Source organism: Triticum dicoccoides, chromosome 1B, assembly GCF_002162155.2.
Source record: "Triticum dicoccoides isolate Atlit2015 ecotype Zavitan chromosome 1B, WEW_v2.0, whole genome shotgun sequence".
Lineage (NCBI taxonomy): Eukaryota > Viridiplantae > Streptophyta > Magnoliopsida > Poales > Poaceae > Triticum > Triticum dicoccoides.
Window position 1 is genome coordinate 17,166,682 of NC_041381.1, and position 16,396 is coordinate 17,183,077.

Sequence of the window (16,396 nt, forward strand, 5' to 3'; positions counted from 1 at the left end):
AAAGGTAATTGAAAATGAAAGAAATAGAAGAAGGTGAAAGGAAAAAAATAAAATGTGAAGAAAAATCAGTGAAGAAGGGGGAAAAAGAGAAAGGAGTGGCAGTAGCGCATATGCAGAATGCGTTGTAGCTAACCTAGCAGTAGCACGCTTTCTGGAACGCACTACTGCTACTTCTGACTTAACTACGGGGTTCGTCCTTCCCCACGGCCACTTCCCCCAAATCCAACTCCTCCGCTCTCGCCACCACCGTCGCCCATCGGCTGCCGCGCGCTCTCCGCACACCCTCTACGCCGCCCCCGACCCCGGATTCAACGCCGCCCCCGCCCCCAACCTCAACGCCGCCCCGGACGCCACCCTCGACCCCGACCTCGACGCCGCCCTCCGCCGCATGCCCGAGCCCCGACCCCGACCTCGAGGCCACCTGTGCCTCCCTCATCGCAGGCACCCAAGGTGAGCACGCCTGCTCCTCCCTCTCCCCTACCTCTGCCTAGGGTTTATTCATATTTTAGTTGCATCAAATTAGTTAGGGTTCGTGTAAGGGTGGAAACGAATCGGATGCGGATGCGGCTCAAATTAGTTAGGTTCATGTAAGGGTGGAAACGAATCAAATTTCTAAGATGAATCATAAAACGAGTAAAATTTGACAACTTATTTCACTTTTAAGTTGGATAATTGTAATATCCACTACCACTTTCCGCCCCTACGTTCATCAAATTAGATGGTAATTAGGGCAGTAGTTCCTAGGTACTAATTAGTTAGGAAGAACTAGATACTAATTAGGTACTAGTATATTTTTATTTATAGTAAGTTTATTTTTATTAAGAACTAGTTGGATTAATAGAACTAGTTAGTAAGAATTTGTTGTTATTTTTTTAGTTAAAGAAATTTTTCCAGCATCGACGTCGATGATGCCTATCCCGCATCCTCGTCGTCGAGTCAGCGGAGGACACCTGCGTCACCACATGGGCCATGTCCGGGACTCGGCTCCGCCGGGGTGGTACTGGGAGGCGCTACCTACCGCGGTGCACAGGTTGGTGTGGAGCCAGCCTGTCGTTGACCAGAACCTTCTTTAATGGCGGTCGCGTGGGCAAGTGACGGTCCAGAGGCTCGAGGACCCCGCGGAGGTGGTACATCACCATGTCAGTGAGGAGGACGCGCACATCCGTTGCTACTTGTTTGCGTTGGAGCATAGGTTCTCCAATACCTGGCAGGTTCTCCAGGGATCTCACTGGAGCTATGATCCTGTGATGGTTCCTTCTCTGTCGGTGTCCACCGCCCGCGCCGATACCCGTCGTGCGCTAGGGTTTTAGTTGTATTAGTGATGTTATATGCATGATACTATTCGGGATGTATTAGTGATAATATTCGACGATGTACGGATGCATGAGATGATTTACTTTTGCTTATTAAATGCATGCTAATTTGAGTCCTATAAGATATTTTGAAATGCATATCTTGCGTTGCTCAAATAGGATATGTGCTTGCCCAAGTGGCCAGTCATGTTTGCAGGTTACACCTCCGAGTGGCCTATGTTTTGCCGGAGTGTTGATTCACTTCCGTTCCGGCAAATTTCAAGCGCTCGATATGTCCTATTTTAGCAAAGTTCATGCCGGATTTTTCCGTGAATTTTGGCATGACTTGTGCCAGAATATGTAGGAAATATCGAGTGCCCTAGATTTGTGTGTTGAGTATCCTGATAGTTGTCTTTGATCTGTTTTCAATTAATGTTTCAACTATGAACATAGGAAATGTCTGGCGACGAAAAGGATTTCGGTATTTGCAAAGACTGTGAAGACGAGCGTGGCCTGTGCGACAGAATCTTCCTAGATGATGATAGGTGCTTCAGTATCAGGCTGGACGAGAACTTCGAAGTGGATACAGTAAGTCATGAGGACAAGTATTTTTTCGTAATTAAGCATGACATCTTCTTCATTTGCTTCAACTTATAATTTTTTTTACTATTCTACTAGCATATCCCTGCCATGCGAGAGTTTTTATCTTGGATAAGATAGGTTTTAGTCCTATGAAAACTACTATGAAGGTAAAGAGAGTTTACTTGAAGACCGAGCATGGTTGTATTTTCCATGCAAAATTACACAACGCAGATACCTATACCTATTTTGGATGCAAAACTTGGCAAGCACTATGCAAGACTTATGCATTTGAGCCTGATATGGTTATCACCTTTGATATTCGTCCAGAAGATGATATTGAAGGTAATACCGACATCTGGGTCGATGTGAAGACACCTCCAGTTCTACCATTATGTGAGTTTCTCAACCATATTTATGTCTTTGATATTGTTTATTCAAAAGTAGTTGACAACTAAATTCTATTGATAGCTTATTCCCAATCAAGCAAACTTGTCCAACGCTTGGTAGACAGGACCTACTGTTGTCCCGGGGCTGAACTAAGCTGCGAGGAGATAAGTCATTATGTTTCATGGCTTGAGGATCTTCATACTGTCAAGACAAATTATTTTTTTGGACATGCAAATCTTAGTACTCAAAAAGTGTGACCAATAGTGTTTGTATTGAACTACGGTCACATCTATTTAGGAAAGATGGTAAGATTTTTACTATTTGTACTCAGTGCATCTTTTGCATACATTATTTTGTAAGCTAAACTTCATTGCTAAGTATGTTACTATAAAATGTTCTTCAACAGGGACTCCCGCTGAATGTTGTGCCTCATTGGATCGAGACTAAAGGTCAGATGACAATTGTTAGCTTACGGCCAAGATATCCTATATTGCACTTTAGTGCATTGAGGATTTCTAATAGCGAGGAATGCTTAATAGTGAAAGATTGGAGTAAAATTTTGAACGATCGCAGAGAAGTACTAGAGGACAGCAATCAGAAGCGCAGCCCACGATTAGGAGACAAGTTCATCTGCATGCTCCAACTTGATGAAGAAGGAGTGCTACACATGTTTTATGTTATTTTACCTGAGAGAGAGAGCAGCAGAAGTGATTAGCTAGCTAGAAATGAGTTTGAAAATTATGATATGCTACACTATGACTATGATGATTAAATAGCTAGTGTTGGTGGTAATGACTCTGATGATTTTTATTAGCTAGTGTTGGGGGTGATTAGATAGCTACCGCAGCTAGTGTTGGTGGTGATTAGCTAGCTAGAATGAGTTTGAAGATGATGATGTGCTACACTATGACTATGATGATTAAATAACTACTGTTGATGTTATGACTATGATGATGATTAAATAGCTTGTGCTGGTGGATTAGATTCAAGTGGAGGCAACATGTGATGCCACTACAAGAGAATTGAGATACCGTGACGAAAATCCTAGTGACAATGGCTGGGAATGTCACATAAATACCTTATGTGTGACTTCTTATAGGTGACGTCACATATTACTGCAAATCGGTGACGATGGATGTCACTGAATCACCTCGGCCGTTGAGCGCCACCTGGTTGCCAATTTCTATGGCAGTCTTATAATTTCTATGACGAACCTACTAGAGTCACTGATTTATTATGAATGTGTGAAATTCCTTTTTTCGTCATGTAGCATCTAGCAGCGAGACTCATCATAGATGGTTCACGGGTTATTGAGCGGTTGGGCCCATGCATCAATGCTATTTTTTTTTTGTACATCAATGCTATTTTAACATGACCCTTATGTTAGTGTTGGCATGAGATCTGCCATGGTTTCTGCAAACGTTACTGAGCACTATAATTAACTAATTATTTTGTTCTATCTAATAAAAAAACAGTGGTTAGGAAACCCCTAAAAAAAGTAGTGGCTCGTATGGCGGAAGTTGTGTTGTTCTACTAAAAAATGAAAATGATAATGTACAGGATACAAATTCATTCTATTCAAAAAATGAAAATGACATTGTATAAGGAAAAAAAATTGGTACCGGAGTTCAAACATGCGACGTCATGGACTCCTCACTTTGTAATGCATGTTATGCGAACGCTTCTTTATTATGATCTTGCACTATAAGGGCTATATATACCCGAAACTAGTTTTGGCTGCTGTTTTGCCCCTTCCGTTGAATGGATGGATGTGTATCTAAACCAGTTTTTTTATTGGAGGCAATTACGAATACAGAAAGGAAGGAAAACTAATTTACTACTCTATTATCTACTTAAAATGCAATTATATATATTTTGACTATTCTATTAATAAGGGTCCTATCTCCCCACCCCCTTGTCCCCCACCACCGCATCCAACGGCGAGGCGATATTGGAGGATCTCGGAGCGCCCTACCAGCCGCCGCCGCGCCCTTGAGCACCAGCGCCATGCGCCTTCTCCCGGACGGCTGCTTGCCCGCTCCCTTCAAGCCCCAGCCGCCGCGCTCCTGTCAAGCCCCGGCCGCCGCGCTCGGTCACCGCAAGGACCGGCCTCCGCGCTTGCTGCTCGCAAGGACCGGCCGCCATGCCTCGCCGGCCAACATCGGAGCAGCCAGCCTCGGCAGGTGACAGCATATCCTCATCCAGGCTCGCCCTGGCCGGAGCCTACTGCGTCGACCCATCACATCGATCATCCCGCCTCATCCCACCAGCGTACTCGCCGGCGTAGATTTCCCCACAGGTCTGTTCCTCCTACCCCATTTGATCCATGTGTGTGTCAGCTAATGGTATTACGTTTTTTCATAGTCAGATAATGATCAAGCTTTTACTGAATTTTGTCAAAAATAAGGTTTGCTACGGCCTGATAATGATCTATTGTTTAACTGAATTGTGGATGTTTTCTTTTCCATGGATGCTCCTTATATTACTACAATATATGTTGTCCGATTCAGGCCATATTCTTCTGTACGTTTCAAAGTGGCAACTTCAGAAATTATTCAATGAGTTGACCTTCATTTTTTTTAATTATATTAATCTCATGTGTAAAAGTTAGTGGATGACCCAAAATCTAAAGTTAACTGTACTCTGCCTGGCTAGCTAAGCAGACGAGCCAGAAACAACCTTACTTGTAATTTGAATTTGCATGAATTACCTTTTGGTGCCATCTGATATTTCTGAATGTTTTTTTATACTGGCAGCCTTGAATATGTGTGAATGTTCTTGACGCTAGTACGGTTCAATCTTCTCCTTCTACCATTTAATTTGATAGCGTGCACTCCTTGCTCTTTTATTGCTCTCTTTTCAACAGTGTAATAGTAATTGCAAGGAGAGAGACACTACTGGATACAGGGACACAAGTGGGAGCACAAGTACAGTGTACTTGCAGCATTGTCTGAACCAATGACCAAGCAAAAAAATAAGAAAAACAGGGTAGAAAGAAAGGAGTCTCGGAACTAAACAGGTTAGATGAGCTCATCGTTGTTCAATTCCCATGGGCTGATTCTTATTAGTTCTTAACTGGAAAAGATTGACAGATGGCATCAACCTGAGTGAGCTTAGTTGTAAAACTGGATCTGAACCGTAATTAATCTGAAACTAAGCCAATTGCAGAAGTTGTGAGGTTGCTCGTAAGCTTTACAACGGTATCAATTTGGTTCTGTTCAGATTTACGGTTTGCAAACTACGACCAAAACACTGATGTTGTACTCGATTTTCTAATTAGAGCAGATTACGGTTTAACCTTTTTTTAGCTATTTCGAGTCTCAATTACAGTATGCTTACAACATTGAAGTTATAGAAAATTTCCTGCGATATTTTTAGCACTATCATTTGCTATATCTGGGTAAGCAGACTTAAAAGTACAAAAATAACAGCGATTAATCAGAAGTTACGCAGAAAAAATTGAGAAGCAAAGTTTGGTCCATTACTTAGTTTTCCTTCGGGCATAGCGACAACTAGTATGATCTTTACTTTCCATATATATAGTGTAAATTCTTAAGCAAGGTTTCCTCATGATCACACGTTTGAATGAACATGACACCTTATGTACACATTTATTAGACACCAAACCTTCATAGTAACTTGTTGGAAACTTCTTCACATCGAACCTCCATAATACTTGTTGGAAACATCATCACATCATATATTGTGCTAGCCTAAATCTTAAATAATACGTACATCAATGTCGATTCACTCGCTTTAATTCCATCTTGCTCATATCATGTGTATGTCAGTGTGCACTATAAGTATAATAAATAATTGACTAATCACCTGCAGATTGATTCACATTTTTTGTCCTCCACTCTTTTACTCTCATACTAATTAATCTAGATCATGCTTTCTCTGTTCACTGCCTTCTTATTGGAATTAGTGCTAACTTGTATAAGTCAATGTTGATTCACTACCTTCCTTTTGTGTGACTTGTTTGATCCATGTACTTGAAGGTTCAGCCATGCCAAAAACACAAATCCAAGAGATCTGCTTCATCAGCACGGATCCGAGATCTAGAAGAAAGAATTGAACAAAAGGATAGAGAGGGATGCAAATGACAAGTAGCTATGGTATTTTTTCTTTGTGTTGTTTTTCTTATTTTCCGGTTTTATGTGCACGGTGCACTCGTGATAGTGAATTGAAAACACAATTGCGTTACTGACTTGTTGTCTTGTTGGTGAAGCTTGCTGCTTTTCAAGATTGATAAATGAAATCTAGCTCTTGGTTATGCATGTTATTTGACTATTAGAACTTATTGTTGAGTTTACTGTTTCATTTGCTCATCCACATGCTTTCCTAGACATTTAATAATGTACTTCTCATTTTAGATTCAAAATTTGATATACTATAAACTTCTTAGCCAAACCCTTATACTTTGTTGTCTTATCTGTTTTCATCTAATGATCATGTCTCATCTTTTTTTGTCCAATGATTATGCAACGCTGTTGATTTATAGGCATCAAGAGGAGTTAGCTGCGAGACTTGTAGCACAAGAGACAACACTTGAAGAGATGGGGATGAAGTAGCAAGAAAAGTAGTGTAATGAGCCAGCAAGACAAGAATGAAGCTTGGGAAAAGAAGCAACGTGATGAAATGCCATCCTTTTGTGATGAAAGATTGGTGCTGAACAAACACTGCAATCAACCAGGACAACACTTTTGTGGTCTTTAGTTATCTAAATATTACTTTTCAACATGTATATTGTCATGATTGTCAAACTTGTGAATCGGTGTTATATTTTACTGTCATCGCTATTTGGAAGATCATTTGGCGGATATAATTGAATTTACAATATGATTTTGTCTTTCGTTTCAATTTATAATGTCACCTTCCTCAATGTGATGTGAATTAAATACTTATTGGGATATGCATTTGGAATATATTTGATTGGTAAGCCATCATAATTTAAATCTAAATAAAATATATCATAATGAGCTAAAAGTCAGTGACGTTGCTTCGTCATTGAATATGGTAGACTACGCCATACTTGGACCTGGCATGTGACATTAATCGCTCGTCACAGGAATACCAAGTTGATGACATACAAGAAAATGTCACCGAAGGTCCATTTTTGGTGACGTTTGGTTCACGGGTTGTCACTAGGAGTAATCTGTGACGGGCATTCCATGACGATGCTTGTGACGCCCATAAAATGTCACTAGGGGGTAATTTGTGACGTTATTGGCTATTCGATGACAAGTTTTGGCCCGTCACAATATGCCCGATCTCTTGTAGTGTGCACATCGAAAGTACTACTAGTCCAAACTAGATCAAGTTTGGATTAGTAGTATACTTTTGACATGCACCACATATTGCCTCCACTCGAACCTAATCCACCTTCATTTGACACACTGTTATGGACATAATGATATAAACCTCATAACTAGTATTTTACCAATATTTGTATGACGGTGTATAAATACACTAAAAAAAAGAATACTAGTAGCGATGGACAGTAAACACGCTGCCACTAGCTAGATTAGCAGTAGCGTGGGAGTGAACACATGTTGCAGCTATTTGTCCTAGCAGTAGTGCGTGTAAGCACGCGTTACTGCTAAGTAATAGTTGTAGCGCCTTATTAGTAGTGTGGCCTCCCGCGTTAGTAATGGGCACAAAACCCGTTGTCGGTGTCAAAACCGGCGGATCTCGGGTAGGGGGTCCCGAACTGTGGGTCTAGGCGGATGATAACAGGAGACAAGGGACACGATGTTTTTACCCAGGTTCGGGCCCTCACGGTGGAGGTAAAACCCTACTCCTGCTTGATTGATATTGATGATATGGGTCGTACAGGAGTTTAGATCTACCACGAGATCAAAGAGGATAAACCCTAGAAGCTAGCCTATGGTATGATTGTTGTCTCTCTATCGACTAGCCTAGCCTCGGTTTATATAATGCACCAGAGGCCTAGGATAACAAGAGTCCTAGCCGAATACGCCGGTGGTGGAGGAGTCCTTGTCTTGATCGCCAAGTCTTGTGGAATCTTCCTTGTATGCGGCAGCCGTCCGGACTAGCCCATGAGTATACGGTCTGGGGTCCTCGGCCCAATCTAACAGATAGGGAGATGACGTGGTGAGTACCCCCTAGTCCAGGACACCGTCAGTAGCCCCCTGAACCGGTCTTCAAGTTTAGGGACGCTCCTTGATTCTTCCAAATCGCTCTTCATCTTCAATCGTCGGTCTTGAAAATTGGTTCAACAAATCTTCTCATCTTCGATCTTGAGGATCGCCGAAATGCATTCGACGAGTTTACACGTCGGGTATCCGAGGAGCCCCTTTGAATTTCCGGCCTTTATCAATGCCTTGTTATTTTTATGCCACACCTTGGGTTTGAAGTTGTTTCCGGGAGGCAGTGTCCTCTTGCGTCCAAGCTCTAACGCCGGACTGCATTTAAGGTATCTTTTGCAGCCGAGCACCAATGTCAGACTACTTTCGAACTCCAACGCTGAAATGTATCCGAGCTCCAACGCCGGACTGTGTCCAAGCTCCAACGCCGGACTATATCCAAGATGTCATAGATCATCTTGGTCCAAAAAAGTTGAAGGAGTTTAGCCGAGCTTAATGCCGGAAATGCCCTCTATGGAGCCAGCCACTAGCGCCCGAGCTTTATGCCGGACTGCTTCCGAGGTGGTGCACCACCCCGAATGTGGGCTGATTTTTGTCAATATTTTTGATTGGCGCAATTTATTCTCTGCCGAGATACATAGCCAGTAGCCCTCAAGGTGGGTATCGGTCTAAAACCCGAGATGCACATGAAGGATGACATAAGACCGTTGATCCCTGTAGCCGCTGATACTCAGGTTGATTTGCAAAATCGGTCTGAGGATCAAGTCCTAGCTCCGCAGAATACTTCGGGATAGCAAAAGCGGCGTGCTCAGTCCTCAAGACTCAGGTTGGGTGCGGCCGACCAACCTGAGGATCAAAATCTCCTCGGAGACTGTATTACACTTAAAAAATTTCTGCACTGGACAGGCAATGCAGTAGCCCCCGAGACACTGATCGGGTGGCAACTCCAGATCAGGAGATCGATGTGCCCCTTTAATATTTGTAAATAATAAGCCCGAAGCCCAGTAGCCCCCGAGCCTTAATGCAGGCACGAGAGGCCATATTAAGGATCGATATCCATAGGAAAATCACAAATTATGTGTAATGACTCTATGTATCCAAGTACTTTACGTCATTAATGCTCGGATCCACATTGTACAAAACTTTGTTGACCGACCATCGGCTTCCGGCCATACGGTTTTCTAAACAAAGGTACGCGGAGAGATATGTTATATTACTATTTAACAAAAGAAATGTCTTCCAAAGGAAATAGTCCCGCTATCGGTTCCTTTCTTTGGGTTGTCATGCTAAGCATGATCATGAAACCTCAGCTCCAATGTAAGAGCAAAATATCGAGGATTTAGTTTGGGAGGCCAGTTAATAGCCCCCGATAGTGTTCGGCGACAGTCGAGGTCAAGCCGTAAACACTTCGGCCATTGTTATGAATGGCCCGTCGTTTAACACCATCATCGGACCGCTGACCAGTTTACGCTTATTGTGACAGTCAGTTTTCGGCTTTCTCCACTGAGGTGCTTAACCATGTGAGCTGGGAGCACAATCACAGTGGATCTCCCTTTGCACACCTAGCCGAACAAACCGGAACGTAGGAGGCAAGCGCAGGAGCCGGGCAACCCAACTATTGACCGAAGACACAATTCGAAACCGATGCATATATAGCAATATCCGAGAATGTTTTTGCCGAATCTCTAAAGGTGTTCGGCGCTGCACTGCGAGACTTGTGCTAAAAACACACAAATAGTTTAAAAAGTGCCATAAGCTTGGAAAACCAAAAAACGTCAGTAAAACTTGACGTCCGAACAAGATCAAGTGTTCGGTGCCAATCCAAAAATTGGCTTTAGCAAAAGAAGTGCTTCTATCGTGCTTTAACATGATACATCCTATCTCAAGACTTCAAGCGGGTCAGCCTATGGCTTCCACCTCCTATCCCGAGGGCGGAGTACTTCTCATTAGGCCAGTTTAGCAAACTGAACTCTAGCGGCTTTGAGAGAGAAATTAGGCTCCCCGGCTAGTGACCACACGCTCGTGTTGAAAAAAGGAGTGATAGATAATAATAATAATAATAATAATAAAACTTTGCAACGACTAAGAAGAAGGACACTTATCACAAAATGGCTCATATAAATTTAAGAGCCCCCAAGTGACTTGGGTAAAAGAATGATTGCATGTACCGAAGTACATATATCATATCTATGTTCAACCGAACTTTAAACGCGTCTTAACCGACCGTCGGCTTCTCCCTCTTCGGTCAAGGACCGAAAAGTGTTATGTACTCCATCTGTCAAGAATATCGACGGTGTTTCCAATAACCAGGCAATCAGGCCATAAGGCTGTAACAGACAAAGCGCGCTCAGGGAACTTATGCTATATTACTGCAAAGTGTAAGAAGCATCTTCGAAGAAAATAGTACCCCCACCGATACCTTTCTTCGGTGCTCATTCTTATTATGAGACTAGTGCAATAGATTTTTTGTACTCATGATTTCCGTTGTGTGCCGACCATCATTGAAAACTATAAGAGCGCTAGCTTTCGTCTTCACCCAGTCTGAGGTCCGGCTCGGATGACCCGATCGTGACAATCGCAAAGGTGCTCCCTTTACTCCCTAGCCGAACAATCGGGAACGTAGGGGTAAACACAGGAGCGAGGCAACCCAGCTTGCAAATCGCTTAAGTCAATATGGTGCATATTGTGGCATAATACACGAACAAGGAACGAAGCCGTACAAGTATAATCATATGCAAGAGGAAAAGCTTCATGAAGGAACCCCCAAATGAATTGGGTATTTGAATTTACGCGTCACAATCAAAGTTTGGACAAGGAAGTTTTTACAAGCAACTTTTTTTTCAAAAAATTATAATGCTTGGTCGAGCCGAACACAAGTTAAAAATATAAAACTTTGAGCATGAAGGAAACTTATCTGGTTAATGTGTTCGGTATTGATGACGTGGTCCGAGCCTGATGCGGGATAAGGTCCCATCCCCCAAGCCGGTCCCGAGGTGGCGGAGCAAAGAGCTCGGCACTCCGAAGTGGTGACATAGCACGGTCAATGCAGGACGGCATGGTGATGTCGAAGTCCCCGGCATGGGGTAATGAAGTGTTGACAAAGCCCCCCGTCTAGCCAAGGTGACGCCAAAGGATATAGTCTGGCTGGATCATTTTTCTGTGCACAAAAAATAGTGCAAACCGGAGATAATAGTAATAATAATAAAAATCGTTGCATAACAAGTAATTTATGCAAAGTGAGTAATAAAAGAAATATGGCCTGGCGCCGAAGTCAATGTCGATGCAGGGCGGCGGTGTGATGCGGAAAAGGCATGGCAAGGCCTGAATTCACAGGTCGGTTTGACTTCCGGATGCGGCGTTCGCCGGACTATGTACGAAAACTGACCAGACCACCATGCGACCGTCGTTAATGCGGCCACCATTTGATAGACCTACGTACATACGATGGACAAACTAGAGTAATAATTCGTTGGGAAAAATGAACCCAAACAAGCAAAAAATACTAGGATTAATAGCACCTGGCTTATTTGTTGTAGCAATCCGAACAAAGGTGATTCCCAAAATTGAGACTCGATCCGCACACCTATCGCCTGATGGGCGATAAAGCAACGGCATGGTGATGCTGGCAAAGGTTGGCTCGCCGAGGCAAAGCCCTCGGTCCAGCTAACATGACGGAGCTGGTCGGCCAGCGACTCCGGAGTCTCCGGAGTAGGTTGATGAAGAGATGATGAAGCCCCGGTCCAGCTAACGTGATGAAGCCTCGGTGTCAGCCGATGAGTCGAAGTAGGTCGGCGTGATGGACACCAGCTTGAAAAAGCAACAGTGCGGCCCTGCCGATGCAGGTCGTGATGTGGTCGATGTCGTCTTGATGAAGCGACCGTGTGGTGATGCCGGTATGCCCACTCCGTGTAATCCATGGGGCGGCGATGTTGGTGATGATTTATCCTTCGCGATGCCGAACTCTTGTTCGGCTTGCCGAGATGATGATCCGAAGAAGTTGATCTCGGCTCAACATAGTGACGACGTGTCTAGCGCAGGTCGGCAGCCGTGGAGCAATATTGCAGGACTTGTTTGACACTAGCATGATATTGAAGATCATGTTCAAAAGATTTTAAAGTTAGTGGGATGTGTTCGGGAATGAAACACAATACCCCATACAAAACTTCCTTCAAAAAGGATGTCCGAAATCCCATTCGTAAAAAGGACGAACTCGGGTCGGATTTGTTTTCGCGCAGAAAACAGATCCGTAAAGTGATGCACTAATCGGAAGGTTCCCGGAGTTTGGACGGTCAGATCGAGCTGAAATTTTGAGGGGTGGTAGATATAGGGATTCCGCAGTCGATAAACGGTTGGATCTTCCAAAGGAGGTCCGAGCTAGAAGCTGGACACCACACCTTAAACTCGTTCAGATTCTCGTCCAGATTTGACAGGGCTCCGGTATATCGTAGATTGTCGGAGATTCCTCCATAGGAACTCGACAAAATTTAGCGTGGCTGTTGTAGACGTAATTCCGCACTATTCCACCGAAGCAATCGTCAAACCGACGCTCGAGGAGGAGGTAACAGCGGATACAAGTTCGCTGTCCAGACAAACAGCACGGTCGCCCGAGGGCAATGTTGACGTTGAGCCCCCGGGCTCCCTGGATGATTCCTCCATGATCTTGATAGAGATGGGAGCTGATTTTTATGAAGGCCCTCATCCGAAGATGACGATTGGAGGTAGGGCGCAGTCCTTGGTTGAACCAAGGTGACCAGTCGAGCTGGTGATGAAGATGCTAAAGTCACAGTTGATCTGCAGGTGAGCCATCGACCTTTTGTTGAACACACAGCGGAATTCTCAATGAAAGCACCAATGTCGGTGTCAAAACCGGCGGATCTCGGGTAGGAGGTCCCGAACTGTGCGTCTAGGCGGATGGTAATAGGAGACAAGGGACACGATGTTTTTACCCAGGTTCGGGCCCTCATGGTGGAGGTAATTAAAACCCTACTCCTGCTTTATTGATATTGATGATATGGGTAGTACAACAGTGTAGATCTACCACGAGATCAAAGAGGCTAAACCCTAGAAGCTAGCCTATGGTATGATTGTTGTCTCTCTATGACTAGCCTGGCCTCGGTTTATATAATGCACCAGAGGCCTAGGATAACAAGAGTCCTAGCCGAATACGCCGGTGGGGGAGGAGTCCTTGTCTTGATTGCCAAGTCTTGTGGAATCTTCCTTGTATGCGGCAGCCGTCCGGACTGGCCCATGAGTATACGGCCTGGGATCCTCGGCCGAATCTAACAGATCGGGAGATGACGTGGTGAGTACCCCCTAGTCCAGGACACTGTCACCCGCGCTACTACTAGGGTTTTCCCTAGTAGTGTAATGCTGCCTTTTTTGGATTATGAGAAGATATACCAAAGAAGATAGACATGGATTATGAGAAAGAGACAAGATTTAGACTTTTTTGGGCAATTGGCTTGGACACCGCTAGCATTGAAAGTATCAGAGAACCAAGCACACGGTTTGCAGTCCAAGTACATAGCCTGGATCTTGATCAGTAGTATCTGAACACATGGTAGGATCATGGTTGAAGTTTCCTTTCTAGGAAATTAGAATTGATAAATGCTTCTATTCATCCATTGGGTTTTACTCATGATGACACACACGAGTGTTGGGGAACGCGGTAATTTCAAAAAACTTCCTACGCACACGCAAGATCCATCTAGGTGATGCATAGCAACGAGATGGGAGAGTGTACGTATCCTAGTAGACCGAAAGCGGAAGCGTTATGACAACGCGGTTGATGCAGTCGTACGTCTTCATGATCCGACCGATCCTAGTACCGAAAGTATGGCACCTCCACGATCTGCACACGTTCAGCTCGGTGACGTCCCACGAACTCTAGATCCAGCTGGGTGTCGAGGGAGAGCATCGTCAGCATCACGGCATGATGACAATGATGATGAAGTTACCAACGTAGGGCTTCGCCTAAGCACTACAACGATATGACCGAGGTTAAAATCTGTGGACGGGGGCACCGCACATGGCTAAACAACGAAGTTGTGTTTCTATGGGGTGGCCCCCTCCCTCGTATATAAAGGAGTGGACGAGGGGAGGGCCGGCCCTAGGGGGAGTCCTACTCCCACCGGGAGTAGGATTCCCCCCTTTCCCTAGTTGGAGTAGGAGAGGAAGGAAAGAGGAGAGAGGGAGAAGGAAGGGGGGGCGCCCCCCCCCCCCACCTTGGTCACCTCCTCCTCTCTCCCACTAAGGCCCATTAAGGCCCATGTACTCCCCGGGGGGGTCCGGTAACCCACCGGTACTCCGGTAAATGCCGAACTCGCCCGGAACCCTTCCGATGTCCATACATAGCATTCCAATATATCGATCTTTATGTCTCGACCATTTCAAGACTCCTCGCCATGTCCGTGATCTCATCCGGGCCTCCGAACAACCTTCGGTACATCAAAACACATAAACTCATAATACCGATCGTCACCAAACGTTAAGCGTGCCGACCCTACGGGTTCGAAAACTATGTAGACATGTCCGAGACTCGTCTCCGGTCAATAAACAATAGCGGAACCTGGTTGCTCATATTTGTTCCTACATATTCTACGAAGATCTTTATCGGTCAAACCGCATAACAACATACGTTGTTCCCTTTGTCATCAGTATGTTACTTGCCCAAGATTCGATCATTGGTATCTCAATACCTAGTTCAATCTCGTTACCGGAAAGTCTCTTTACTCATTCTGTAATGCATAATCCCGCAACTAACTCATTAGTCACATTGCTTGCAAGGGTTATAGTGATGTGCATTACCGAGAGGGCCCGGAGATACGTCTCTGACAATCGGAGTGACAAATCCTAATCTCGATCTATGCCAACTCAACAAACACCATCGGAGACACATGTAGAGCATCTTTATAATCACCCAGTTACGTTGTGATGTTTGATAGCGCACAAAGTGTTCCTCTGGTATTCGGGAGTTTCATAATCTCATAGTCATAGGAACATGTATAAGTCATGAAGAAAGCAATAGCAACAAACTAAACGATCATCGTGCTAAGCTAAGGGATGGGTCAAGTTAATCAGATCATTCTCTAATGATGCGATCACGTAAATCAAATGACAACTCATGTCTATGGCTAGGAAACTTAACCATATTTGATTCAATGAGCTAGACAAGTAGAGGCATACTAGTGACACTCTGTTTGTCTATGTATTCACACATCTACTAAGTTTCCGGTTAATACAATTCTAGCACGAATAATAAACATTTATCATGATATAAGGAAATATAAATAACAACTTTATTATTGCCTCTAGGGAATATTTCCATTAGTCTCCCACTTGCACTAGAGTCAATAATCTAGATTACACAGTAATGATTCTAACACCCATGGAGACTTTGTGTTGATCATGTTTTGCTCGTGAGAGAGGCTTAGTCAACGGGTCTGCAACATTCAGATCCGTATGTATCTTGCAAATGTCTATGTCGCCCTCCTTGACTTGATTGCGGATGGAATTGAAGTGTCTCTTGATGTGCTTGGTTCTCTTGTGAAATCTGGATTCCTTTGCCAAGGCAATTGCACCAGTGTTGTCACAAAAGATTTTCATTGGACCCGATGCACTAGGTATGACACCTAGATCGGATATGAACTCCTTCATCCAGACTCCTTCATTTGCTTCTTCCGAAGCAGCTATGTACTCCGCTTCACACGTAGAACCCGCCATGACACTTTGCTTAGAACTGCTCAACTGACAACTCCACCGTTCAATATAAACACGTATCCGGTTTGTGACTTAGAGTCATCCGGATCAGTTTCAAAGCTTGCATCGATGTAACCATTTACGACGAGCTCTTTGTCACCTCCATAAATGAGAAACATATCCTTAGTCCTTTTCAGGTATTTCAGGATGTTTTTGACCGCTGTCCAGTGATCCACTCCTAGATTACTTTGGTTACTCCCTGCTAAACTAATAGCAAGGCACACATCAGGTCTCATAGACAGCATTGCATACATGATAGAACCTATG

The 16,396-nt window shown here is 44.1% G+C and overlaps 1 long non-coding RNA gene across 1 annotated transcript; it reads left to right on the forward strand.

Annotated features, from left to right (window-relative positions):
- Positions 1-5,129: 5,129 nt before the first annotated feature.
- Positions 5,130-7,040, forward strand: LOC119299688. The gene is made up of 3 exons (XR_005146242.1): positions 5,130-5,280; positions 6,263-6,379; positions 6,766-7,040. It is a non-coding gene; the product is annotated as an uncharacterized LOC119299688 (long non-coding RNA).
- The last annotated feature ends 9,356 nt before the right edge of the window (positions 7,041-16,396 follow it).